Source organism: Amblyraja radiata, unplaced genomic scaffold (assembly GCF_010909765.2).
Source record: "Amblyraja radiata isolate CabotCenter1 unplaced genomic scaffold, sAmbRad1.1.pri scaffold_701_ctg1, whole genome shotgun sequence".
NCBI classification, from domain to species: Eukaryota; Metazoa; Chordata; class Chondrichthyes; order Rajiformes; family Rajidae; genus Amblyraja; species Amblyraja radiata.
In genome coordinates this window covers 28,012-51,193 of record NW_022630719.1, presented here as the reverse complement: position 1 = coordinate 51,193, position 23,182 = coordinate 28,012, and the positions used below count along the sequence as shown (strand labels likewise).

The 23,182-nt window shown below is 46.7% G+C and overlaps 1 long non-coding RNA gene across 1 annotated transcript; it reads left to right on the top strand.

Annotated features, from left to right (window-relative positions):
* Positions 1-2,248: 2,248 nt before the first annotated feature.
* On the top strand, positions 2,249-23,177 carry LOC116970284. Its single transcript, XR_004411093.1, has 4 exons — positions 2,249-2,540; positions 5,672-5,841; positions 10,158-10,480; positions 22,919-23,177. It is a non-coding gene; the product is annotated as an uncharacterized LOC116970284 (long non-coding RNA).
* Positions 23,178-23,182: the final 5 nt, after the last annotated feature.

Genomic DNA, 23,182 nt, shown 5'->3' with positions numbered 1-23,182 from the left:
TTATGTGCTGTACGCGACTGCTCATGGGGTGGAAGGTGAGGTGAATGGATAGGACAGATTTGGAGGGATATGGACCAAGCGCAGGGAGGTGGGACTCGTGTAGCTGGGACATTTGTTGGCCGGTGTGGGCGAGTTGGGCTGGGGGGCCTGTTGCCACACTGTGTCACTCTATTGCCAAGGGGGAATCTGACCTTGGTGCGAATGGGGGGAAGGGGAGAAAGCAATATTTGCTTTCATCTGGGCTTTTAATGAGACCTTACAAGGTCGAGCATCAGTGTTCACGAAGGAACTGCAGATGCTGGAAAATCGAAGGTACACAAAAATGCTGGAGAAACTCAGCGGGTGCAGCAGCATATATGGAGCGAAGGAAATAGGTAACATTTCGGGCCAAACCCCTTCTTCAGCCTGATAGGGGGTGGCGGGGAGAAGGAAGGAACAAGGAGGAGGAGTAACCCGAGGGCTGGGGGATGGGAGGAGACAGCTCAAGGGCTAAGGAAGGGGAGGAGACAGCAAGGGCTAACAATTTTAATTAATTAATTTAATTTCCTTCGCTCCATAGATGCTGCTGCACCCGCTGAGTTTCTATAGCATTTTTGTGTACCTAAGGTCGAGCATCAGATTATTTTCAATTTCCTTTAATTAAAAAATATCTGTTCATATGTTACACTGGATGTGATATCTTCCTGGGGTCGGGGCTGGGAATCGAACCTGCAGCACTGAGGCGGGGCGGGGGGGGGGGGGGGGGGCGCTGGCACCGGCTGAGCTGGGGAAGTGCGCTGGGGATTCAGGGCGGGGCCGCGTTCAAGGGCCAGCCCCCATTGCCTGTCGGTCTCCGGGCGATGTCGTCATCGCCCTCCCACCATGCGCGGCCCGGCTCGCGCGGTCACGTGACAGTTTAGTGGCCGCGCACGCGCAGGCAACGGTCACCTGAACCGCCAACCGACAACGCAGGACCCTCTGTTCCCATTGGCTGCCGGCGCTGTCCGTCAATGGCGTAGACCAATGGCGGCGTGCTCATTGATGGGCGTATCCCTTGCAGAGCCCGCCCACTGTCATATCGCCCCTTTGTCCCCATTGGATTAGGGCGGTGTCCTTCACTAATTACAGCCAATAGCATTTGCGATCCCGATGAGGAGGTGTGTCGCCCACAAGCCCCGCCCCCGGTCGCTGCCCGAACAGACGGGAACAATCCCGCGCATGCGCGCGTATCCCGGCGCGAGTGTGGCGCCGTTGGTCGCGGGGGTCCGCTCATCAGCCGAGCGGCTCGTGCGGCCACAGACGCCCCGGGGACGGAGGCCCCGCTGTTTATACAGGTCGGGGCAGAGAGGGGATGTCCGTCAGTTCATAACGAGGAGCAGGATTAGGCCAACTCTACACCGCCATTCACTCATGGTCATGGCTGATCTAACTCAACCCCATCCGGGGAGGGAGGGAGGGATGGGTTGGAGTGGAGGGGGTGAGGAAGTGTGAGGTGGGATTGGGGAATGGGGGAGGGAAGCATTGTGATGGATTTGGGGGAAGGGGTGAGGATACTGAAGCTTGGGGCTCAGTTATTTTTCAGTCTCGACCTCCTGCATGATCATGGCAACAACCTGCATCAAGTGCAAGGAGTTTCACACATTTCTATTCCACTCTGGTGATCGCACATCAGCAGAGAGAGCAGAAAGGGAGAAAATGCCAGGAGACCAACGGCGGATATGATGCACTGAAGGGCCTGTCCCACTTAGGTGTCATTTGTGCGTCATTTACACAACATCATTCATGTGTCATTTACGCGACATCATTTACGCGTCGTGACGCGGACGTGATGCGTGCATTAAGTGCGCATGACGTGCATTACGTGCGCATTGCACGTGGCGGTGTAGGCAGCGAAGACCGGTAGCGCACAGCGCCCCTGGATTTTGGGATCCTCAAAATCGTCGCGCGACACCTTCGTGACACGGAAATAACGCCCAAGTGGGACAGGCCCTCCAAGGTTTGCTGTAGCCAGTGGCAACAATGGCACAGTGTTACAGTTGCTGCCTTACAATGTCAGATCCATGTTCAATCCTGACCTCAGGTGCTGTCTGTGTGGAGTTTGCATGTTTTCCCTGTGACTGCGTGTATTTCCCCCGAGTGCTCCGGTTTCCTTCCATACTCCAAAGACGTGCAGATTTGTCGCTGCTCTAAAGTGAGTGGGACTTGTATCGGACTACAGGACTGGGGACTGACAGGATTGTGGGGGAAGGGGAAATAGCATTTATGTACATCATCTCAAGACGTTCCAAATCCTGACGCATCCATTTGTAACTTTTATTCCTCAAAAATCACTGTCAGTTATTGGGATGAAAATTGAACATACGGGGAAACTGTCAGCCGATCGGTTGACAATATGGGATGTCATCAGCCAAAGGTTGTCCTGCTCCTTTGAATTGTTGTCTATACTAGCTTTTAATCCGTTTATTACAGAGCAGCGGGGCATGTGAACGGCATTCACCACCGTGTTGATGGAGCGGACCAGGGAGGAGATCCAGTGACCTTGACAACGAGGACAGACGATGGTGTGTTGCAGAATTATGTCAGATATAAATGTCCCAACAATGTGACCGGATCAGATTCCCTGACCTGCAGCACGGACGGGGAGCGGGAATAGGGAATCAATGGAAGGGCAACAGACCTGAATCGGAGGGAGAACAGTAATTGTAAGGCAAATCTGTCTGTATTAGGGTCATTTAATGAGTAGGAAAGTAGTGCCTGAGAGCAGCTACTAGAGGGGAACGAACTGGTGATGTTTGGGGTTTTCTTAAAGCGGGATTACTCAGTGTGTCAGCGGAACAAGCAAAGAAGTTAAGTTTTGTAAGCCTTCGTGAACAAAGGATGTTGAAGGTCTGATTAGGGAAAATAAGTAAACATTTGTCAGGGACAGGAAGCTACTCTCAGTGAGTCATTTGAGGTTTAATGGGGAAATGAGAGAGAACCAAGGAATTAGGGCGGTCAAAAGAAGCCTGAACCCAAAAGGGTTAATTGTAGTTGGGGAGAGAAAGCGGAAAAAGTGGTGGGAGCCTGGCAAGTGAAAGGTGGATGTGGATGAGGTGGTGAGGGGGGAGGGGGTGTTGATTGGCAGATGGTTAGAGATGAAAGGGCGACAAACCTGGACTAAAATGAGACTAAAGAGAAAATGAGTCAAAGGTCTTGCAAGGCGACCAGATGTTTGAATGACATGAAATGTAAAGCCAGTGGAGGTATTTGGGTGGAAGGGTTAGGAGAAATGTGCGGATAGGGAATAGGTTATGCATCGGGATAAGGAAAGATGGAAAGGGGATAATAAATATTGAAAGTTGGAGAATTCTATCTGTAATAGTACACTGCAGTACAAGAACAGGCCCTTCGGCCTATGCTGTCTGTGTCGAATATGATGCCAGATTAAACTCATCTGCTCACGTAAAGTTTGCACGATAATGTAGAACTAGTGTGAATGGATGATCGATCGGCTCCGTGGAGTCGATAAACTGAATACCCTGTTTCTATTGTGTATCTTTCAAATTAATACTCCCCAGATTCCCTGCATATCCACGGCCCTAACTTAAAGCTCTTCAATGCCATTCTCTTACCAGCATGCACCACCAGCCTTGACAGGGGGATGCCCTTCAGATATTACAAAGTTCTTTCGCTTAAACCTGCCGTCCAGTTCTTGGTTCCATTCCCCCTTAAAAAAGTTGCCAGTTGAGGCGCATACAATAACATGATTTTAGTGACATTTGGGCAGGTACATGGACAAGAAAGGTTTGGCGTAATCATGGCAAACATGGTCAAATAGGGCTGGCTCAGATAGGGCACCTTGGTCGACGCATCTGCGTTTGGCTGAAACATCTCTGTCTGTGCGGTGTGACTTCCGTGATTCTGCCAAGTGGCGAGAGAGAAATAGTCTGACAATGCCTAACTTGGAAAGAAAGATCAAAGCAAGCCATTAAATAAAATTGAATTATATCATTGGGATTACAGGATGCAAGAGACGTGTTTGAAGTAACAAGGCGAAATGGAAAATAATACTAGGCGATTTCATACATATAATCAGCAAATGTAGATAGAGTATAGTAATGTTTACTAGAATGTTGCCTGGGTTTCAACAACTAAGTTACAGAGGGAGGTTGAATAAGTTAGGTCTTTATTCTCTGGAGCGCAGAAGGTTAAGGGGGGACTTGATAGAGGTCTTTAAAACGATGAGAGGGATAAACAGAGTTGATGTGGATCAGCTTTTCCCTTTGAGAATAGGGAAGATTCAAACAAGAGGACATGACTTCAGAATTAAGGGACAGAAGTTTAGGGGTAACATGAGGGGGAACTTCTTTACTCAGAGAGTGGTAGCGGTGTGGAATGAGCTTCCAGTGGAAGTGGTGGAGGCAGGTTCGTTGGTATAATTTAAAAATAAATTGGATAGGCATATGGATGAGAAGGGAATGGAGGGTTATGGTATGAGTGCAGGCAGGTGGGACTAAGGGAAAACAGTTGTTCGGCACGGACTTGTAGGGCCGAGATGGCCTGTTTCCGTGCTGTAATTGTTATATGGTTAACGTACAGCACAGAAAAGGTCTTTTTGGTCCACAATGTCCATGCGGACCGATGCCAAGTGAAACTCATCTCCGCTGCCTTCACATATTCCATATTCCACAATTCTCTGCTTATCGAAAAGCTTCTTAAATGCCCATATTGTATATGCCCCAACCACCACACCTGGCAGCGCGTTCCAGGCACTCACCATCCTCTGCGTATAAAAATAACTTCGCCCGCACATCTCCTTTGAATTCCACCCCTTTCAGCTTAAAGCTGTGGACATGCAGTCTTCCCACAGAACCCCAGCCAGAACAACCCTTTGTCTTCTCAGTAAACCAGTTCTGAATTTATAGGACCATGTTACTGTGAATCCTGTGCATTTTAATTCTGCTGTTATCAGTACTAAAAGATCCTTCTATTTGTTTGGACACAGTTCCAATTTTTACAAACTATTTGATTGTGGACGTTGTCTCTGAAACTGTATCGCTACATGCGGAGAAAACTATTCAGCACTCTCTTCGGTCTACGTGCTGTACTTGCGCTTGGCTTGATTGTATTTGTGTATAACTAGACCAAGTTGGGTCCCATCCCCTCGACAAAAGGTTGCGGTGGTGGGGGGGGGGGGTGCTGTGGCGTCACGCACACCCTAACCACCCTAACCACCCAACACACACACACTAACCACCCTCTTGATATTATATTACTATTTTTCATTGGCTCCTTTTACCCCATACATACCCTATCCACTGACGCAAAGCCCCCACCCAACTCGCTGGTGCGTCTAGAGAGGGAGTGAGGTAGAGAGTGAGGGCAGGGAGGGGGGGGGGGCAGAGACAGAGAGAGAGGGGCAGAGACAGAGAGAGGGGCAAAGGGAGAGGGGGGAGGGGGAAGGGAAATGGAGGGAGGGGATGGGGGATACAGCGTCAGCCTGGGGACCATTGTGTGGGCAAACCGAGGACAGCAGCCGGGTCTCCCTCCATGCAGTTTATGGGTAAATCCAGCACATGGCCTGGCAGCAACTCGCTGAGTGGAGCGCCTTACCTCCGTCATGTGGTCCCCGTTTAGCAGAGTGAGGTGGTGACACAGCTATCGGTGGAGGAAAACAGACAACCCTTCATGATTCCATTCTTTTTATTCACAGCTCATACAATGTCTCGATGACGGAGGTCCTGGAAAGGTTTGATGATTTGCTGCTGCTCGAATTGACAAATCATTGCATCCAGAGGCTGGAAGAGGCGATTCAAGAGGTGGTGGTAGAATGTCATTTTCGTTCTAGCATACGAGAGATATTTCAGTGACCAAGAGTACAAGGTAAGGAGAGGAATGGATTACTTGAACCGATACTCAAATGATTTCATGCACAAATATTGTGGGCCGAAGGGTCCATTCTTGTCCTGCACCATTCTGTATAATTACAGCTCAGTACGATGCAGTCACAAAGAATATCTCCTACAGCGGTGGTGAGTTTCTCAAACACGTCGTTATATTCAGGATGTGGCGGATAACACTCTGAGACAACCCAAAGCGTTTCAATGATTCACATCGCTTGCACAATTTCAAAACTCGACACAATAGTTCTATGTGCATTTCACATTGTTGGGATAATTAATAGGTGATCAACTTCTCTTGCATCGTTGATTTTATCTTCTCTGCCAAATAATACAATAAAGGCCTTCTGTTATTTCCTGTTTAAGAAAGAACTGCAGATGCTGGGAAAATCAAAGGTAGACAAAAGTGCTGGAGAAACTCAGCGGGTGAAGCAGCATCTATGAATTGAAGGAGTAGGTGATGTTTCTTCAGACTGGTGGGGGGGCGGGAAGAAGAAAGGTAGAGGTGGAGACTTGGGCTGTGTGAGAGCTGTGAAGGGGAGGGGAAAGAGGGAGAAAGCAAGAACTACCTGAAATTGGAGATGTCAATGTTTATACTATTGGGGTGTAAACTACCCAAGCAAAATATGAGATGCTGCTCCTCCAATTTGCGGTGGGACTCACTCTGGCCATGGCGGAGGCCCAGGACAGAAAGGTCAGATTTGGTCTCACTGATGTAGAGCAGCTGATACCTATAGCAGCGTATGAAATGGAGGAGGTGCAGGTGAACCTCTGCCACACCTGGAAAGACTGCTTTGGTCCTTGGGTCGAGTCAGGGGGTGGGAGGTAAAGCAACATGTGTAGCATTTCCTGCGGTCGCAAAGGAAAGTACCAGGGGAGGGGTGGTTTAGGTGGGAAGGGACAAATTGACCAGGGAGTTACGGAGGGAGCGGTTTCCGCGGAAAACCGAAAGGGGAGGAGATGGGGAGATGTGGCCAGTGGTGAGTCCCACCACAAATTGGAGGAGCAACACCTTGTATTTCGCTTGGGTAGTTTACACCCCAGCAGTATGAACATTGACCTCCAATTTCAGGTAGTCCTTGCTTTCTCCCTCTTTTCACCCCGTCCCAGCTCTCCCGTAGCCTACTGTCTCCGCCTCTTCCTTTCTCCTTCCCGCTCCCCCCACCCCTACGTCCGTCTAAACAAGGGCCTCGACCCGAAATGTCACCTATTCCTTCGCTCCATAGATGTTGCCTCACCCACAGTTTCTCCAGCACTTTTGTCTACCTTCTGTCATTTCCTGGTCAGTGAATGGCCTCATCCTGATTTACAAACTCGTATGTTTATCTTTACTCCGGCCAGCTATGCCTTGTAATCTAAATACTTTCTGTATCTATAATTGCCCCTCCCAGTATGAGGTGTAATTTACCTTCAATATGTGGGCCTTTCTTCCCAACCTGCTTCCTTAGTATGTAAACGCTTTTACCAGACTTGCCTAATGCTCTTCTAAATTTCAGGATGTCCAACATCAATGACTTGGCCATTTTGTTTAACATCAATTGTTAGCAAGATGATAGGCTCAATAATCAAAGAAGAAATATCAAATTATTTCGGAAAGCAGTAGCAAGTCAATCTACTATAATCATACCATGTAATCATACCATGTCAACATGCTTTTATGACAGCAAATTGCATATGATAAATGTATTTGAGTAGGTTGAAGATTGAACAAGCAGATTACATAGAGGGGAACACGGGGAACTGCAGGTGCTGCAATCTGAAGCAAAAATCAAAGTGCTGGATGAACTCAGCGGGCCTGGCAACATTAGTGGAACGAAACAGATAGACTACATTTCCGATGGGGCCATTCTTTGGAGCATATTGAGGGGAATCTGTGGCATTAAATGGACCTTCGAATGACATTTGACAATGAGCCTCGTAAAATGCAAGTATCGGGATCTTAGTTTAATTTATTGTTGTCACGTGTACCGAGGTAGAGAGAAAATCTTTTTGTTGTGTGCCATCCGGTCAAAGAAAATATGATTCATGATTATAATCAAGTCGTATCAGAGTATAGGTTAAAGGATCAAGGGTACAACAATTATTGCAAAATAAAGTCCACTTAAAGATCATTCAAAGGTCTCCAAATAGGTAGCTAGTAGGTCGGGATCACACTCGACTTGGTGAGAGGATGGTTCAGAAGCCTGATAATAGCTGGGAAGAAACTGTCTCTGAATCTGGAGTTATGCATTTTCACACCTCTGTCCCTTTTGCCTGATGTGAGAGGGGAAATGATGAAGTGACTCGGATGAGTCTGGTCATTTGTTATTCTGATGCTCCACAACTCTGTAATTTCTTGCAGCCTTGCATGGAGCTTTCCCCCAAACCATACTGTGCTGTATCCCAATAAAATGCTTTCTACAGCGCACCTGTAGACGTTGGTGAGCTTTATTGGGGTCATGCCAAAATTCCAAAACGCTCTAAGGTAGTAGAGGCATTGGTGTACTTTTGTGGTCATTGTTTCGATGTCTCTGGTCCTGGACAAATCACTTGTGATATTTATTCCTTAGAATCTGAAGCTAACGGCCATCTCTACTTCAGCGCCATCAGTGTAAACCGAGGTCTGTGTATTGCTTCACTCCCCGAAGTCAATCATAATTTCCTTTGTTTTTCTGTCATTAACTGAGATTGTTATCTTGGCACCAGATGATGAGGTTCTCAATCTCCTTTATGCGTCTCATCGTTTGAAATCCAACCCACTTCAGCGGTGTCAGCTGTGATATCCTAGTATTGAAGGGAGCGTGTACGTGTGTGTTGCAAGCTGCTTATTGCAGAGTCGGACATGTTTTCAAGTTGGAAAATGTAACTTGTTATTTTTCCCAGGGGTGAATTCTTGCCCCGCAGTTATTTGCTATTTAATTCCGCGCCAGGAGGAGGGGAATCTGGAGAAGATGCTTGTGTCGATTATTAAAGATGTAATAATAGCGTATTTGGAAAGCAAAGTCAGCATGGATTTATGAAGGAGAAATCATGCTCGACTAATCTGGAATATTTTGAGGCTGTAACAAGTAGAATGGATAAGAGAGAGCCAGTGGATGTGGTGTATCTGGACTTTCAAAAAGCCTTTGACAAGGTCCCACACAAGAGGTTACTGCACAAAATTAAAGCACAAGGGTAGTGTATTGACGTGGATAGAGAACTGGTTGGCAGACAGGAAGCAAAGAGTAGGAATTAACCGGTCCTTTTCAGAATGGCGGGCATGGACTTGTGGGGTGCTGCAAGGCTTAGTGCTGGGACCCCAGTTATTTATTATATAAATAATTTAAACAAAGGAATTAAATGTAACATATCCAAGATGGTGGATGACACAAAACTAGGTGGCAGTGTGAAGTAAGTGAAGGATGCTATGAGGCTGCAGGTTGACTTGGTTATCCACTTTGGTCACAAGAACAAGAAGGCAGATTATTGTCTGAATGGTGTCAGGTTAAGAAAAGGAGAGGTGCAACAAGACCTTGGTGTCCTTGTACATCAGTCGCTGAAAGTAAACATGCAGGTACAGTGAAGAAAGCAGGTGGCATTGTTGGCCTTCATAGCAGGCTAATTTTAGTATAGGAGTAAGGGGTTCGTACTGCATTTTTACTGGGCCCTGGTGTGACCACACCTGGATATTGTGTGCAGTTTTGATCTCCTAATTTGAGGAAGGACATTGTTGCTATTGAGGGAGTTCAGCATAGGTTTACTAGGTTAATTCCTGGGATGGTGTGACTGACAAATGATGAAAGAATGGATCGACTGGGCTTATATTCACTGTAATTTAGACGAAAGCGATCTTATAGAAACATATAACATTCTTAAGTGATTGGACAGGCTAGATGCATTAAATGTTCGTGATGTTGGGGGAGTCCAGAACCAGGGGTCACAGTTTAAGAATAAGGGGTAGGCTATTTAGAACTGAGATGTGGAAAAACCTTTTCACTCAGAGAGTTGTGAATCTGTGGAATTCTCTGCCACAGGCAGTGGAGGCCAATTCACTGGATAAATTCGAGAGAGTTAGATTTTGCTCTAAAGGCTGACGGAATCTAGGGATATGGGGAGAAAGCAGGAATGGGGTACAGATTTTGGATGATCAGCCATTATCGTATTGAATGGTGGTGCTGGCTCAAAGGACCAAACGGCCTCCCCCTGCACCTATTGTCCATGTTGCTATGTTTCTATCATTTATGGCACCGTGACTCCAGTAAATCCATCGACAAGGTTGGCCGGGGGTTCCATTTCCGTGCTGTACAGCTCTATAACTGCATGTCTCTACGCTCTTCACAGCAAATCATCAAAGGCACAAATAAAGGATAACGTGCGGCCAGTTCCAGACTTCTCCTCAAACTGGTGACAGAGAAAGAGCCACGGGTCCGAAAACTGATATGAAAACGCTTTGTGAAAATGCACAACGTGCTCTCCAAATGAGAGGAATTGCTGAAAGCAATGGGGGAAGATGGTACAGGACATGCATGGTTCGATATGGAATCTGTTCTTATCATCAAAACACAACCCACACTCATTCCATGAACTGATTCCAACAATTTGTGATCTTATCGAATCGTTCAAAGCCATGCAGGCTTCCTTGGAACTAGCTGCTGAACTGAAAGGTATTCAATTGCATGCTTTGTTTAGTTTGAAGACACAGAATAGAACCATTACATTCGGACCACTGTGTACACGCTGTCCATCGATCACACGTTCACGCTGGTCCTATTTTGTCAAATGTTTATATCAGTTTCCTACAGACGAGGAACAATTTACAGAGGGTCAATTAACCTACATCTTTGTGATGTTGGAGGAAAGCGCATGACTCAGAGAAAGCCCAGGCACTAACAGGGAGAAGGTGCAAACTCCATATAGACTGCACCCGAGATCAGGATCAAACCCAGGTCTCTGGCACTGCGACGTAGCTGATCTTCCAGCTTTCTCCACCCACCCCCACTATAAACACTCTGAGGAAGTTTCCTGACAAGACATGCCTCCTATCCATGTTCTCCAGGGATGCTGCCTGACCCGATGAGTTACTCCAGCACTATCCTTTTTTTCTTGTAAAGCTGCAGTGGGAATTCTTGATTCTCATACTGAATGCCCTAATAGGAGAAAGCATAGCATATTCTTTCTTCACCACTTTATCTACTGTCGGCACTTTCAGGGGTTATGGGTTTTTACCACAAAGATCCCTCTGCACATCAACCCTGTCGTGGGCATTGCTGCCATAACTATACCTTTTGATTTCTTAAAGTGCAACACATGACACTTGCCCTTTGTATTTCATTCCACTTGTCATAGTTCTGAATATTTTAGCAGCTAACCTTCCCGCTACATACTTTGACAACCATCCCAACTGTCTGCAATTTCACCAACTTTGGTTGTGTCTGCAAATCGACTAACCAGCTCATCTATGTTTCTATCCAAGCCATTTATATATATATATATACTAGACTAAGTGGGACCCGTTGGGTCCCAGCATCACACGGGAGGGCTGGTCACGATCGCAATATTCCACCTCTCCACCAATTCCAATTTTGCTCGTCAGTGGGGGGAGGGGACATGGTTGCTGTTGGTTGTTGCGGGCCGAAGGTACTGGTTTCCAGAGGGCTAGTATAGAGATTGTGGGCCAAATGAATTCTTGGTCTGGCAGCCAACTGGTGCAACCAAAATTCATTTTGTGAACACAAACTTTCTTAAACAAAAGGCGAGGCAAACAATTGGGCAGCAAACAGCCACCTGACAACCAAATTCATTTTGTGAACACAAACTATTTTTTTAAACGCGAGAGAATCAAATACACAGGACAAGATGTTAAGAAGTCCCTTGTGCCAATAGGTGGGGAAAATTTCACGACATTCGTTGATTGTTGAGAGTGGTTGACGCTCAACATCGGTGGGGGGGGCGGGAGTGGATACGTATATAGGCCAGGGGAGAGGCCAGGGGAGCCGTTGGCGAGAGGAGGACTTACCTGCAGCTGTAAGTATAAATACAGCGCGGGGTTTGCTTCTACAGAGGCCAGGGGAGCCGTTGGCGAGAGGAGGACTTACCTGCAGCTGTAAGTATAAATACAGCGCGGGGTTTGCTTCTACAGAGGCCAGGGGAGCCGTTGGCGAGAGGAGGACTTACCTGCAGCTGTAAGTATAAATACAGCGCGGGGTTTGCTTCTACAGAGGCCAGGGGAGCCGTTGGAGAGAGGAGGACTTACCTGCAGCTGTAAGTATAAATACAGCGCGGGGTTTGCTTCTACAGAGGCCAGGGGAGCCGTTGGAGAGAGGAGGACTTACCTGCAGCTGTAAGTATAAATACAGCGCGGGGTTTGCTTCTACAGAGGCCAGGGGAGCCGTTGGCGAGAGGAGGACTTACCTGCAGCTGTAAGTATAAATACAGCGCGGGGTTTGCTTCTACAGAGGCCCGGGGAGCCGTTGGTGAGAGGAGGACTTACCTGCAGCTGTGAGGAACCCAAATCTGTAACGTTCCATCTCACTTCCAGAGAAGGATTCTGGTGGAAGCCTCTGATTGGTGGAAGCCTCTGATTGGTGGACGAGGATCAGAGGAAGCAGCTGATTGGCTTGTATTGTATTTGTATTGTAATTGTAAGGCTTTATTGTATTCGGATAAGGGGGAGAATGTGGGCCAGGGCAGTTTACTGTTCTGGATGTCAGATGTGGGAGGTCATGGAGTCTGAGTGCTCTCCAGACGTCCACATCTGCGCCAGGTGCGTCGAGATGGGGCTTCTAAGGGACCGCGTTAGGAACCTGGAGCAGCAACTCGATGACCTCTGTCTGCTCAGGGAGAGCGAGGAGGTCATAGAAATGAGTTACAGGGAGGTGGTCACTCCAAGACCACGGGAGACAGAAAACTGGGTCACAGTTAGGAAGGGCAATGGGCAGAGGCAGGGACTGGTGAGTACCCCGGTGGCTGTACACCTTGAAAATAGGTACTCATGTTTGAGTAAGGGTGGGGGAGACAGCCTACCTGGGGGTAGCGACAGCGGCCGGGCCTCTGGCACAAAGACCGGTCCGGTTGCTCAGAAGGGTAAGGAAAAGAAGGGGAGGGCAATTGTAATAGGGGACTCTATAGTCAGGGGGTCGGATAGGCGATTCTGTGGACGCAGACAGGAGTCCCGGTTGGTAGTTTGCCTCCCTGGTGCCAGGGTCAGGGATGTGTCTGACCGTGTCCAAGAAATCCTGAAATGGGAGGGAGAGGAGCCTGAGGTTGTGGTGCATATAGGTACCAACGACATAGGTAAAAAAAGAGAAGAGGTCCTGAAAGAAGAATTTAGGGAGTTAGGTAGAGAGTTAAGGAGAAGGACTGGAAAGGTAACAATCTCAGGATTACTGCCTGTGCCACGCGACAGTGAGAGTAGGAATGGAGCGAGGTGGAGGATAAATGCGTGGATGAGGGACTGGTGCAGTGGGTATGGATTCAAGTTTCTGGATCATTGGGACCTCTTTTGGGGAAGGTGCGACCTGTACAGAAAGGACGGGTTGCACTTGAACTCAAGGGGGACCAATATCCTGGCGGGGAGATTTGCAAAGGCTACTGGGGAGACTTTAAACTAGTATGGTTGGGGGGAGGGACTCAAATTGGGAAAGCTAGCAGTCAGTGTGTGAAGCAGGGGGCAGAGAATGGTAGCACTCTGACCCAAAATGTAGGGGAGAGAGAAGAAAAAGAAAAAAATCAGAGAATAAGAGAGGGTGGGTTTCTTAAATGTGTATATTTTAATGCTAGGAGCATTGTAAGAAAAGTGGATGAACTTAGAGCCTGGATTGACACCTGGAAGTATGATGTTGTGGCGATCAGTGAAACATGGTTGCAGGAGGGCTGTGATTGGAAACTAAATATTCCAGGATTTCGTTGCTTCAGGTGTGATAGAATTGGAGGGGCAAGAGGTGGAGGTGTTGCATTGCTTATCAGGGAAGATATTACAGCAGTGCTTTGGCAGGATAGATTAGAGGGCTCGTCTAGGGAGGCTATTTGGGTGGAACTGAGAAATGGGAAAGGGGTAGCAACACTTATAGGGGTGTATTATAGACCGCCAAATGGGGAGCGAGAATTGGAAGAGCAAATATGTAAGGAGATTGCAGATATTAGTAGTAAGCACAAGGTAGTGATTGTGGGAGATTTCAATTTTCCACACATAGACTGGGAAACACATTCTGTAAATGGGCTGGATGGGTTGGAGTTTGTAAAATGTGTGCAGGATAGTTTTTTGCAACAATACATAGAAGTGCCTACTAGAGAAGGGGCGGTACTGGACCTCCTGTTAGGAAATGAGATGGGTCAGGTGGCAGAGGTATGCGTTGGGGAACAGTTCGGGTCCAGTGATCACAATACCATTAGTTTCAATATAATTATGGAGAGGGACAAAATTGGACCTAGGGTTGAGATTTTTGATTGGAGAAAGGCTAACTTTGAGGAGATGCGAAAGGATTTAAAAGGAGTAAATTGGGACAGTTTGTTTTATGGGAAAGATGTGGAAGAGAAATGGAGTACATTTAAAGGTGAAATTTTAAGAGTACAGAATCTTTATGTCCCTGTTCGGTTGAAAGGAAATCGTAAAAATTGTAAAGAGCCATGGTTTTCAAGGGAAATTGGACACTTGGTTCGGAAAAAGAGGGATATCTACAATAGTTATAGGCAGCATGGAGTAAATGAGGTGCTTGAGGAGTATAAAGAATGTAAAAAGAATCTTAAGAAAGAAATTAGAAAAGCTAAAAGAAGATATGAGGTTGCTTTGGCAAGTAAGGTAAAAGTAAATCCGAAGGGGTTCTACCGCTATATTAATAGCAAAAGGATAACGAGGGATAAAATTGGTCCATTAGAGAGTCAGAGTGGCCAACTATCTGCAGAGCCAAAAGAGATGGGGGAGATATTGAACAGTTTCTTTTCTTCGGTATTCACCAAGGAGAAGGATATTGAATTATGTGAGGTAAGGGAAACAAGTAGAGTAGCTATGGAAACTATGAGGATCAAAGAAGAGGAAGTACTGACACTTTTGAGAAATATAAAAGTGGATAAGTCTCCAGGTCCGGACAGGATATTCCCTAGGACATTGAGGGAAGTTAGTGTAGAAATAGCAGGGGCTATGGCAGAAATATTTCAAATGTCATTAGAAACGGGAATAGTGCCGGAGGATTGGCGTACTGCGCATGTTGTTCCATTGTTTAAAAAGGGGTCTAAGAGTAAACCTAGCAATTATAGACCTATTAGTTTGACGTCAGTGGTGGGCAAATTAATGGAAAGAATACTTAGAGATAATATATATAAGCATCTGGATAAACAGGGTCTGATTAGGAACAGTCAACATGGATTTGTGCCTGGAAGGTCATGTTTAACTAATCTTCTTGAATTTTTTGAAGATGTTACTCGGGAAATTGATGAGGGTAAAGCAGTGGATGTTGTGTATATGGACTTCAGTAAGGCCTTTGACAAGGTTCCTCATGGAAGGTTGGTTAAGAAGGTTCAATGGTTGGGTATTAATGGTGGAGTAGCAAGATGGATTCAACAGTGGCTGAATGGGAGATGCCAGAGAGTAATGGTGGATGGTTGTTTGTCAGGTTGGAGGCCAGTGACGAGTGGGGTGCCACAGGGATCTGTGTTGGGTCCACTGTTGTTTGTCATGTACATCAATGATCTGGACGATGGTGTGGTAAATTGGATTAGTAAGTATGCAGATGATACTAAGATAGGTGGGGTTGCGGGTAATGAAGAAGAGTTTCAAAGTCTACAGAGAGATTTATGCCAGTTGGAAGAGTGGGCTGAAAGATGGCAGATGGAGTTTAATGCTGATAAGTGCGAGGTGCTACATCTTGGCAGGACAAATCAAAATAGGACGTACATGGTAAATGGTAGGGAATTGAAGAATGTAGGTGAACAGAGGGATCTGGGAATAACTGTGCACAGTTCCATGAAAGTGGAATCTCATGTAGATAGGGTGGTAAAGAAAGCTTTTGGTGTGCTGGCCTTTATAAATCAGAGCATTGAGTATAGAAGTTGGGATGTAATGTTAAAATTGTACAAGGCATTGGTGAGGCCAATTCTGGAGTATGGTGTACAATTTTGGTCGCCTAATTATAGGAAGGATGTCAACAAAATAGAGAGAGTACAGAGGAGATTTACTAGAATGTTGCCTGGGTTTCAGCAACTAAGTTACAGAGAAAGGTTGAACAAGTTAGGGCTTTATTCTTTGGAGCGCAGAAGGTTAAGGGGGGACTTGATAGAGGTTTTTAAAATGATGAGAGGGATAGACAGAGTTGACGTGGAAAAGCTTTTCCCACTGAGAGTAGGGAAGATTCAAACAAGGGGACATGACTTGAGAATTAAGGGACTGAAGTTTAGGGGTAACATGAGGGGGAACTTCTTTACTCAGAGAGTGGTAGCTGTGTGGAATGAGCTTCCAGTGAAGGTGGTGGAGGCAGGTTCGTTTTTATCATTTAAAAATAAATTGGATAGTTATATGGATGGGAAAGGAATGGAGGGTTATGGTCTGAGCGCAGGTATATGGGACTAGGGGAGATTATGTGTTCGGCACGGACTAGAGGGGTCGAGATGGCCTGTTTCCGTGCTGTAATTGTTATATGGTTATATGGTTATATGGTATATCTTGGCCTGGGTAACCTTCAAGACAGTTGGGCACAGGACACATCATCAGTAGTGTATCCTTGCATCACTGGGTGTTTCGGCCTTTTAACACTATACACCCTCCACAAGGGCGGCCCGCTGCAGGATGATCAGCCCTCAGCGCGTGTCCCGTGTCAAACCGTCCCAAAGATTCACCCTGAAATACTTGGGGCCCAGCATGGGTCTTTCCGCTTGAGCCAAATCCACCGGCTGCTTCTTTCAGCCGCCTCTGAGAGTGATCTTATGGTTTTCCGCAGAGCCTGACCGTGGATTCCAAGCTCCTTCAGCAGTCTGATGGTAGATGACGCAACAAATCCTCTGCATCCCACTTCAACTGGATAGACTTTGGTGTTCCAGCCACGCTGCGTTGCCTCTGCTGCAAGCTCTACGTAACGCAGCTTCTTACGCTCATAGGCCTCCTCAACAGAGTTCTCCCATGGAACTGTGAGCTCTATGATGTAAGCAGTCTTCTGTGAAGGGGACCAGAACACCAAGTCTGGCCTCAGGTTGGTGGAAGCAATTTCAGGTGGAAAAACTAGTTGTCGGCCGATGTCCGCCAGCATCCTCCAGTCGCGGGCCCTGCATATGTTTCCTTCTTCTGATCTGGTGGAAGGATGTTTAGATGTTTTCTGTCCTTCTCGGACAAAGGTTGTTGCCCTTAGGGGGGGGGGGGGGGTTGCTTGCTCTCGGAAGCAAGGAGTTGGTCGCACACCGCCTGTTCTCAAGGGCTGATGCCAGGCTTTTTAGTACCTGATTATGCCGCCACGTGTATCTCCCTTGCGTGAGGCTGGTCTTGCAGCCTACCATGATGTGTTTGAGGGTCGCTGGAGTTGGGCAGAGGGCACAGGTTGGATCCTCGCCGTACCACTGATGGAGGTTCTTTGGTGATGGAAGCACGTCATAAGTCGCTCTGATGATGAAGCTGATCTTGCTTGCTTCCATTTCCCATAGTTCTTTCCAGCTGATCTTCCTCCGCTCCACACCTTCCCACTGCATCCATTGCCCCTGTTTGGCAAGAGAGACCGCCTTTGCACTTCTTGCGGCCTCCTCTTGTCGCCGCACCTCCTCGACCACCAATGTCCTCCGCTCTGATGTTGTGGCCTTTCGCCAAGTTGGTTTACTTGTCGTAAGGCCAAAGCCTCCTCTTCCCTGCTGGACTTGCCCCACGATGTCTTTGTGTCTCAGGGCTGATGAAGCTTGCTGTACTGCATCAGATGGTGTCCACTTCCGGCCAGTTACTAGGGGCGGCGCAACAGCACTGATGGTCTTGTCTCTAGAGTCCCTCAGTGTCATCGGAAGTCTTACCTTAGAACACTTGTATTCCTCTGTTAGACTAGTGAGAGGTAGTTCCAGGACCCCTTTGCCATATAGGCCGATGTTAGTTAGACATCGTGGGACCCCGAGCCATTTCTTCGCGTATGAAGTTATGGTTCGCTCCATCTTCTCCACAGTTGTTATTGGGGCTTCATAAATGGTCAGTGGCCACATTGTCCGAGGAAGGAGTCCAAACTGTAGGCACCAGAGCTTCAGTTTCCCAGGCAGTAGGGTCTGATTGATGTTCTCCAGGCCATTGACAATTTCTTGCCTTAGTTGTTGCACCTGCTCTTTGTCCTTGAGACTTGCGTTGTACCATCTGCCCAGGCTTTTAACTGGCTGTTCAGACACTGTTGGTATTGGGTCGTCACCGATACAGAACCTTGTGTCTCTAAGCACCCCCTTGACTATGGAGATGCTTCGAGATTTACTTGGTTTGATCTTCATTCGGGCCCACTTGATGTTCTCCTGCAGCTTTCCAAGTAGCCGCTTGGTGCATGCTGCAGTAGTGCTTAGTGTGGTCATGTCGTCCATGTATGCCCTGATGGGTGGCAGACGGAGCCCAGCCCTGGTTCGTTCACCGCCCACCACCCATTTTGAGGCCCTGATGATGACTTCCATGGCCATTGTAAAGGCCAAGGGTGAGACTGTGCAGCCTGCCATGATGCCTACTTCCAAGCGTTGCCATGTTGTACTGAAGTCAGCTGTTGTGAAGCACAGCTGCAGGTCTTGGAAATAGCTCTTGACCACTGTGGTGATGAGCTCTGGTACATGGAAAAAGGCAAAAGATTCCCAAAGGAGTTCATGGGGAACTGAACCAAATGCATTGGCCAGATCGAGGAAGATCACATGTAGGTCTCTCTTCTCCTTCTTAGCTGCTTGGATCTGGTGCCAGATCATGCTTGTATGCTCCAAGCAGCCCGAAAATCCTGGAATTCCTGCTTTCTGTACAGATGTATCAATGTACTTGTTTGTTACCAGATAGGTGGACAGCTTTTGTGATACAATGCTGAAAAAGATTTTTCCCTCGACGTTGAGGAGACATATTGGCCGGAATTGGCTGATGTTTGACGCATCCTTTTCTTTAGGTATTAGCACGCCGCCGGCCCTTCGCCACGCCTTAGGTATTGTTTGCTTCTTCCACACCACCCTCATGAGCTTCCATAGAAAGCGTAACACATCCGGTGCGTTCTTGTAGAGCTTGTATGGTACTCCGTTTGGCCCCGGAGCTGATGCTGCTCTTGCTCGCCGGACAGTGTTCACTACCTCTTTCCATCTTGGAGGGCTGGTGTCCAGGTTGAATTCAGGTGGTTGAATAGGCGGGATGTCATGTGGGATGACTAACTGCTCATGCCTTTTCGTGTCTTGGTGGGCCTTTTCCAGGTGTTCCTCCAATTCCCGTTTTGATGTTTTCAAAGTTCCACTTTTTTCCTTTGCGAAGAGGTCTTTGATGAACTTGAAAGGGTCTTTGTAGAACCGTGTTCTTGTGTGTTCTTTCTTCTTGCGAAGTTTCCTCAAGTTCTCTGCTTTTCGCAAGGTTGCCAATCGGCTCTTGATGTCCTCTTGGAGTATCATGAGACCTTCTCTCTCTGCCTCAGTTGCTTTTTTCCATTGCTTTTTCAACTGTCTCCTCTCTCTGATTAGCCTCTCGATCTCCTGCTGCCTCCTGGACTTGATTGGTGTTGGTAATTTCTTTCCACCTCTCCCTTTACTCACCCCAAAGGAAAACAATTGGACAGCAAACAGCCACCTGACAACCAAAAACCATTTTATGAACACAAACTTTTTTTAACAAAAGCCGAGGCAAACAATTGGGCAGCAAGCAGCCACGTGTCAACCACAATTCATTTTGTGAACACAAACTCTTTTTAACAAAATGTGAGGCAAACAATTGAGCAGCAAGCAGCCACCTGACAATCAAAATTTTGTGAACACAAACTTTAAAAAAAAGGTGAGGCAAACAATTGGGCTGCAGCCACTTTACAGCCGCATCGAGGGGACTCACCGTGGAGTAGACGTGCATTCAGTGTTATTCACAGCTCAGAGCCATGACCCTCTCACTTCCTGGGTCTGGCAGAGACTGAGTGATGCACGACATCTCCGGTTTTTAGCATCCCTCTCCCTGCAGCCAGCAGGGGGTAGCGGAGAGAATGGGGAATGTTGTAAAGACATTAATATCTCTCATTTTGCATCGACGGAAAAAGTCCTCTGGTCCTGGAAAGCGGAGGGGGGCTCTGAGCGATGTGGCCAAAAATGACGGCCGTAGGTGGTGGCGTTCTCTCCAAAATCGTGCCACAGTGGGCCATAAGCGATCAAGATCAGATCTTTAGTAATATAGATATCATAAACAGCAAAGTTGTGAGCACAGACCACTGCTGAACTCCATCAGACACAGACACATCCAGCTATAATAACCCATTCCAAAACACCCATCTGTCCTCTTATCAGAAAAACAGTTCTGAATCCAATCGAGCAATTCACCATGAATCTCATGCATCTTTATCTTCTGGACCCCCTCAATTCTCCTACTCTGGACAAGAGACTCTGCATCTAATCGATATATTCTTCTCATGATTTTGTTCACCTCTATAAGATCCCCCTCATCCTCCTGCACTCCATGGAACAGAGACCCGGCCTAAGCAACCCGTTCCTATAGCTCACACACTGGTCCTGGCAGCATCCACAAATATTTTCTGAACCCTTTCAAGCTTGACAATATCTTTCCTATAACATGGTGCCCAGTACTGAACACAACATTCTAAATGCAGTCTCACCAACGTCTTATACAACTGCAACATGACCTCCCAAATTCTATACTCAATACTCTGATGAAGGCCAAAGTGCCAAAAGCCTTTTTGACCACCTTATCTACCTGCGACTCGACCATGCACCTGTACTCCTAGATCCCTCTGCTCTACAACACTGCCCGGAGACATACCATTTATGGTGTAGGTCCTGCCCTTGTTCGACCACACAAAATGAAATACCCTCATAGTTCTCTCTTAAATTCCATCAACCATTCCTCTGCCCATGTGTCCAATCGATCCAGATCCTGCTGCAATCTTTCGCAACCATCTGCAGTATCTGCAAAACTACTCACATTTTGCATCACCGGCAAACTTGCTAATCTTCCCCTGTATGTTCTCATCCAAATCATTGATGTAGATCACAAACAGTAACGGGCCCAGCAGGCACACCATTAGTCACAGACCGAGAAGCAACCTTCCACTCTCACCCTCTGCTTCCATCCATGAAGTCTATTTGCTATCCATTCAGCTATCTCTCCTTGGATCCCATGCGATCTAGCCTTCCGGAGCAGCCTACCATGCGGAACCTTGTTGAATGCCTTACTGAAATCCATCTACACAACAACTACAGCTCTGCCCTCATCGACCTTTTTGGTCTCATTTTCAAAAAAATCAATCAGATTTGTGAGACGCGACCTCCCACGTACAAAACCATGCTGACTATCCCTAATCAGCTCATGTCCACCCAAATAACTGTATAACTTATCCCTCAGAATACTCTAGTAATTTTCCAACTGCAGATACAGTTCCCAGCATTTTCCCTGCAGCCTTTCTTGAAACCAGGCACAACATTTGCCACACTCCAGTCTTCTGGCACCTCTCCTGTATTTAAGGACGACTCGTAAATTTCAACCAAGGCTCCTGCAATTTCCTCTCATGTTTCCCGCAATATCCTCGGACATGTCGAATCAAGTCCTGGATATTTGTCTACCTTCATACATGACGGTACCTTCAGTACTTCTTCGACGGTAACACTGAGTGCTCTCAAGACTTCCATCGACTGCCCCAAGTTCCTGCGACCTATCCTTTTCCTTGGTAAATATAGAGGAAGATACCCATTGAGGACCTTGCCCATCTCCTGTGGCTTAACACAGATGTGACCGCTTTGACTCCTGAGAGGTCCCACTCTCTCTCAAGTCAACCTTTTCCCCCTTATGTATTTATAAAATCTTTTGGGATTGTCCTTAATGCTACCTGCCAGGTCTATCTCCTGGCCCCTTTTTACCATACTGATCGACTTTGTGTTCAGTTTGTGTAAACAATTTCAGTTGTGTAAGAATGAACTGCAGATGCTGGTTTAAACCGAAGATAGACACAAAAAGCTGGGGTATCTTAGCCTCTACCTGTCTCATGCATCCTTCTTGTTTTTGACCAATGCCTCAATTTCCCTCGTAAGCCAAGCTTCCTCACGTTTGCCTGCTTTACCCTTCACTCTAACGGGGACATACATATCCTGAGCTTTGCTAGACTATAGAGCTTTGATAAATTATTGATAGACAGGTCATTGGAAGTACACTATCTAATAATATTGGAAGTACACTCTCTAATAATGACGGCACGCCAGAATAACTCTCACACCATTCGCTTTTCGGGATATTGTTTCATTACCACTTTGTATAGGAAAGATGTCAACAAAATAGAGAGAGTACAGAGGAGATTTACTAGAATGTTGCCTGGGTTTCAGCAACTAAGTTACAGAGAAAGGTAGAACAAGTTAGGTCTTTATTTTTTGGAGCACAGAAGGTTAAGGGGGGACTTGATAGAGCTCGTTAAAATGATGAGAAGGATAGACAGAGTTGACGTGGATAAGCTTTTCCCATTGAGAGTAGGGAAGTTTCAAACAAGAGGACATGATTTGAGAATTAAGGGGCAGAGGTTTAGGGGTAACATGAGGGGGAACTTCTTTACTCAGAGAGTGGTAGCTGTGTGGAATGAGCTTCCAGTGGAAGTGGTGGAGGTAGGTTCGATTTTATCATTTAAAAATAAATTGGATAGGTATATGGACGGGAAAAGAATGGAGGGTTATGGTCTGAGTGCAGGTAGATGGGACTAGGTGAGAGTAAGTGTTCGGCACGGACTAGAAGGGCCGAGATGGTTATATGGTTGTATACTCTTGAGTTTAGAGCTTAGAGTAGTGATAGATTTATAGTGTCATATACAGTATGAAAACACGATCTTCGGTCTAATTCGGTTAACACAATCAATAATAAAGTCAACTATTAACCGTAACATTAGGATACTGTGAATTTGTTTTTCTATTCATGAAGAAGCTAATTTCTGGAACTATTGTTTATCTCACCTGATAAAAAGTTGTTCAGCAGATGCACAGGGAGACACTGAAGGCACAGACGGAAACATTGAGAGTGAACATGTTCCTGATGACGGAGAAGGTTAAGGCGTTCCCACTGGTTGATCGATACGCTGAGCTCACGATCATCTTCACTGTTCGAGATCGGGAACTAGTGGAACATGAGTTGTTGGCAAGAGGCCGGGACCATGAAGAGTGGAGAGAGAAACTTCTCGGGGGAGAGTTGAAAAAATCCGAACTGATCAGTTATTCCAGAGCTTTTGGGC